The following is a 5609-nucleotide window of genomic DNA, read 5'->3' as shown; positions in this document are numbered from 1 at the left end:
GATTACGCACCGCAATCAATGAGACCGAACAACAAAGTGAACCGACCCAGCAAACAATCTGTGCGACGTTAGCCACTAGTTAGGAGATGTTAGTTATGTTACGATGCAAATACATATCCATTTTTATGATTTTATGCTGTTGCAATAGTATTTGTACGTGTCTATTTTCAATTTTGACAGTTTGCTTTTGCATACAGCCGCACTGCTGAGGTGTTGGGGAAAAAAAAATAAAAATATTCTCGAAGCTGCTGAAACGAATCGACATTCCAACGAATCATCTGGTCCTCGCGGTCAGGATGCGCTTCTTCCGACGACGTGTGCCGGGTAAGTTTTGTATTACTTTTATATTCATAATAAATGAATTGCTGAGAACTTTGTCATTTACAGAGTTCGTATGGATGCCGGCATCAAATCCCATTGACGGCGGATGCGGTCAATTTGCCATCGCTGGATTTAAAATGCGGATTCAAATAAACCGTAGGGATGTGTTGCTGCTGCTGCTGATCAAGCTGCCGATGATGTTGATCGCGTGAGTGCTGTTTATAAAAATTCATGAAGACCGTGAACAGAGGCCGTGATGATGCCTGCCTCCGGAATGCATGTGTTGCAGCGTTCTCGGCACAAGTTGGAAAGTCCTTCAACAACAGATCCCGACAATTAGGTAAGTTCTGTGGTAATGTCCGTGAGATTATTGAAATCATGATGACTTTGTCTTTCACAGATGCCGGCATAAACTAAAATTAATCGGATGAGTCAACCAGATCATTTTACCCGTGCTAAAAAGGAATTTTAACATCATGGAGTATATTCTATAGCGCCGGAAAGATAGGCAGGACAATACCTATTTTAAAAGAAAAGTAATACGATGAGCGTTTGGATGCGAATGGAATACGTAAATGATTAACTTCACACCGATTTAGTGTAGGGATCCTGGATTTCCCGAATAAGAATCCACTCCATCAAATTTTAATTTGAAACAATAGCGTAATAAAGCCCCCCACGCAATGCAGCGGAACGGCAACGAAAACGGCAAGATTTGACAGTTAGTCCATATATTTTCTGTCAAATTTGCCGTTTCCGTCGCCGTTCCGCTACTATTGCGTTTGGGGCTTAAATGAGCTGAGTTAGATCTCAACTCAATTTATTTTTTTTTTAATTTAATTTAATCAGACCCGTTGATTGAAATTTTATCGGCGGTGGCGTGTTAGATCGTTTTCAGCCAGCGGCAGCTGGCGTCACACCGTTCACACTTAAATCATTTCACAGATTTCGGTGAAGTTTACTTCAGTTCACCGGAATCTCAACAGCTGAATTGTTCGGTAATTATTTCACCTACTTCCTGCGATGATTGGTAATCGACGGCAGCAGTGTGGGGCAACGTTCATTCATTTCGTGCACTAAAACTTCACCGTTTCTCCTGGAATTCCTCCGATAGTTCCTCCTTAAATTCCTCCAGAAGTTCCTTAAGGGATTCCTCCGGGAGTTCCTTCTGGAATGCTTCCGAAAGTTCCTCTAGGAATTATGGAAGCTCCTCAAAGGATTTTTCCGCAATTCATCCGGAAGTTCCTCCAGAAGTTCTAGAAATTCATTTGGAAGTTTCTTCAGGAATTTCTCCGAAAATTGCTCAAAGAATTCCTTCGGAAGTTCCTCCAAGTTTTCTTCCGGAAGTTCCTCCAGGAATTCTTCCGGCTGTTCCTCCAATGGTTCCTCCGAAAGTTCCTCTAGGAATTCCTTCGGAAGGTCCTCTAAGAAATCCTTCGGAGAGTCCTCTAGGAATTCCTTCGGAAGTTCCTCTAGGCATTCTTCCGGAAGTTCCTCTAGGAATTCTTTCGGAAGTTCCTCTAGGAACTCCTTCGGAAGTTCCTCTAGGAATTCCTTCGGAAGTTCCTCTAGGAATTCCTTCGGAAGTTCCTCTAGGAATTCCTTCGGAAGTTCCTCTAGGAATTCCTTCGGAAGTTCCTCTAGGAATTCCTTCGGAAGTTCCTCTAGGAATTCCTTCGCAAGTTCCTCTAGGAATTCCTTCGGAAGTTCCTCTAGGAATTCCTTCGGAAGTTCCTCTAGGAATTCCTTCGGAAGTTCCTCTAAGAATTCTTTCGGAAGATCATCTAGGAATTCCTTCGGAAGTTCCTCTAGGAGTTCCTTCGGAAGTTCCTCTAGGAATTCCTTCGAAAGTTCCTATAGGAATTCCTTCGGAAGTTCCTCTAGAAATTCCTTCGGAAGTTCCTCTAAGAATTCCTTCGGAAGTTCCTCTAGGAATTCCTTCTAAAGTTCCTCCTTCCTTCGGAAATTCCTCTAAGAATTCTTTCAGAAGTTCCTCTAGGAATTCCTTCGAAAGTTCCTCCTTCCTTCGGAATTTCCCCTAAGAATTCTTTCAGAAGTTCCTCTAGGAATTCCTTCGGAAGTTCTTCTAGGAATTTCTTCGGAAGTTTCTTTAGGAATTCCTTCGGAAGTTCCTCTAGGAATTCCTTCGGAAGTTCCTCTAGAAATTCCTTCGAAAGTTCCTCTAGGAATTCCTTCGGAAGTTCCTCTAGGAATTCCTTCGGAAGTTCCTCTAGGAATTCCTTCGGAAGTTCCTCTAGGAATTCCTTCGGAAGTTCCTCTAGGAATTCCTTCGGAAGTTCCTCTAGGAATTCCTTCGGAAGTTCCTCTAGGAATTCCTTCGGAAGTTCCTCCAGGAATTCCTTCGGAAGTTCCTCTAGGAATTCCTTCGGAAGTTCCTCTAGGAATTCCTTCGGAAGTTCCTCTAGGAATTCCTTCGGAAGTTCCTCTAGGAATTCCTTCGGAAGTTCCTCTGGGAATTCCTTCGGAAGTTCCTCTAGGAATTCCTTCGGAAGTTCCTCTAGGAATTCCTTCGGAAGTTCCTCTAGGAATTCCTTCGGAAGTTCCTCTAGGAATTCCTTCGGAAGTTCCTCTAGGAATTCCTTCGGAAGTTCCTCTAGGAATTCCTTCGGAAGTTCCTCTAGGAATTCCTTCGGAAGTTCCTCTAGGAATTCCTTCGGAAGTTCCTCTAGGAATTCCTTCGGAAGTTCCTCTAGGAATTCCTTCGGAAGTTCCTCTAGGAATTCCTTCGGAAGTTGCTCTATGAAATCCTTCGGAAGTTCCTCTAGGAATCCCTTCGGAAGTTCTTCTAGGAATTCTTCCAGAAGTTCCTCTAGGAATTCTTCCAGAAGTTCCTCTAGGAATTCTTCCAGAAGTTCCTCTAGGAATTCTTCCAGAAGTTCCTCTTGGCATTCCTTCGGAAGTTCCTCTAGGAATTTCTTTCGTAAGTTCCTCTAGGAATTCCTTCGGAAGTTTTCTCTAGGAATTCCTTCGGAAGTTCCTCTAGGAATTCCTTCGGAAGTTCCTCTAGGAATTCCTTCGAAAGTTCCGCTAGGAATTCCTTCGGAAGTTCCTCTAGGAATTCCTTCGGAAGTTCCTCTAGGAATTCCTTCGGAAGTTCCTCTAGGAATTCTTTCCGAAGTTCCTCTAGAAATTCCTTCGGAAGTTCCTCTAGGAATTCCTTCGGAAGTTCCTCTAGGAATTCCTTCGGAAGTTCCTCTAGGAATTCTTTCCGAAGTTCCTCTAGAAATTCCTTCGGAAATTCCTCTAGGAATTCCTTCGGAAGTTTCTCTAGGAATTCTTCGGAAGTTTCTCTAGGAATTCCTTCGGAAGTTTCTCTAGGAATTCTTTTGGAAGTTCCTCTAGGAATTCCTTCGGAAGTTCCTCTAGGAATTCCTTCGGAAGTTTCTCTAGGAATTCCTTCGGAAGTTCCTCAAGGAATTCCTTCGGAAGTTCCTCTAGGAATCCGAAGGAAGGAGGAACTTCCGAAGGAATTCCTAGAGGAACTTTCCAAGGAATTCCGCGACGAACTTCCGAAGGAATTCCGCGACGAACTTCCGAAGGAACTCCTAGAGGAACTTCCGAAGGAATTCCTAGATGATCTTCCGAAAGAATTTCTAGAGGAACTTCCGAAGGAATTCCTAGAGGAACTTCGGAAGTTCCTCTAGGAATTCCTTCGGAAGTTCCTCTAGGAATTCCTTCGGAAGTTCCTCTAGGAATTCCTCCGGAAGTTCCTCCAGGAATTCCCCCGCAAGTTCCTCCAGGAATTCCTCCGGAAGTTCCTCCAGAATTTTTTTCGGTAGTTCCTTCAGGAATTCCTCCGGAAGTTCCTCCAGGAATTCCTCCGGAAATTCCTCCAGGAATTTCTCTGGAAGTTTCTCCAGGAATTTCTCCGGAAGTTCCTCCAGCAATTCCTTCGGAAGTTCCTCCAGGAATTACTCCGGAAGTTCCTCTAGGAATTTCTCCGGAAGTTCCTCCAGGAATTTCTCCGGAAGTTCCTCCAGGAATTTCTCCTGAAGTTTCTCCTTGAATTTCTCCGGAAGTTCCTCCGGACGTTCCTTCGAAAGTTCCTCCAGGAAAAAATCCTCCTGAAGTTCCTCCAGCGATTCCCCTGGAAGTTTTTTCGGGAATTCCTTCGGAAGCTTCTCCAGAATTTTTTCCGGAAGTTCCTCCAAAAATTCCTCTGTAAGTTCCTCCAGGAATTTCTCCGGAAGATCCTCGAGTTAATTCGCCCGGAAGTTCCTCTAGGAAGTTCGTCCGGTAGTTCCACTAGACCTCCGGAAGTTCCTCTAGGAAGTTCGTCCGGTAGTTCCACTAGACCTCCGGAAGTTCCTCCTGGAGAAATTCTCAGTGAAACTCATGGAGGTATTATCTGCGAAACTTCCGAAAGAATTCTCAGAAGATCTCCTGGGAGAATTTTTTGCGGATCTCCTGGCGAAATTCCCAAAGCATGTGATGGAGGAAATCCCAGAGGAGTCGCTGGTGGAATTTCTAGAGGATTTTTTGACGAATTCCCAGTGGAACTCTTCGAAGAATTCTCAGTGAAGCTGCTGGTGGAATTCCCAGAGAAACTCCTGGGGGAATCCTAAGTGGAACTCCTGGAGGAATTCTCAGCGGATCTTCTGGATGAATAATCAGAGAAGCTCCTTGGGGAATTCCCAGAAAAACTTCCGAAAGAATTTCCAGAGGAACTCTTGTGGGAGTTCCCAGCAGAACTCCTGGAGGAATAATCAGAGATATTTCTGGAAGAATTCCCAGAAGAACTCATGGGGGAATTCCTAGAGAGTTCCCAGAGAAACAGAGGAACTCCTCTGGGAATTCCCAGCGGAACTCTTGGAAGGAATAATCAGAGAACCTCCTGAAGGAATTCCCAAAGGGACCCTGGAGGAATTCTCAGTGATACTCCTGGGGGTATTCCTAGAGAAACTTCCGAAAAATCTCTCAAAATATCACCTGAAAGAACTCCCTGGGGATCTCCTGGTGGAATTTCCTTAGGACCTCCTGGCAAAATTCCCAAAGCATCAGTGGAGAAAATCTTAGAGGAACTTCTGGCAGAATTCCCAGTGGAATTCCTCGAAGAATTCTCAGTGATACTCCTGGAGGAATTCTTAGAGAAATTTTTGGAAGAATTCCCAGGGGAACTCCTGGGGGAATTCCCTGCGAAATTCCTAGAGGAATTATCAGAGAATCTTCTGGAAAAATTCCCTGAGGCACTCCCAGAGAAACTTCCGATAGAATTTCAAGAGGAACTCCTGGAGAAATTTCCAACAGAACTCCTGGTGGAATTCCCA

The 5609-nt window shown here is 44.4% G+C and overlaps 1 long non-coding RNA gene across 1 annotated transcript; it reads left to right on the top strand.

Moving 5' to 3' along the window:
• Positions 1-197: 197 nt before the first annotated feature.
• Positions 198-837, top strand: LOC134202280 (uncharacterized). Its single transcript, XR_009977197.1, has 3 exons — positions 198-324; positions 388-661; positions 722-837. It is a non-coding gene; the product is annotated as an uncharacterized LOC134202280 (long non-coding RNA).
• The last annotated feature ends 4772 nt before the right edge of the window (positions 838-5609 follow it).

The sequence above is a fragment of the Armigeres subalbatus genome, unplaced genomic scaffold (assembly GCF_024139115.2).
Source record: "Armigeres subalbatus isolate Guangzhou_Male unplaced genomic scaffold, GZ_Asu_2 Contig1127, whole genome shotgun sequence".
NCBI classification, from domain to species: domain Eukaryota; kingdom Metazoa; phylum Arthropoda; class Insecta; order Diptera; family Culicidae; genus Armigeres; species Armigeres subalbatus.
Note: the sequence above shows the minus strand (reverse complement) of the source record. Positions and strands in the feature narration are given on the sequence as shown.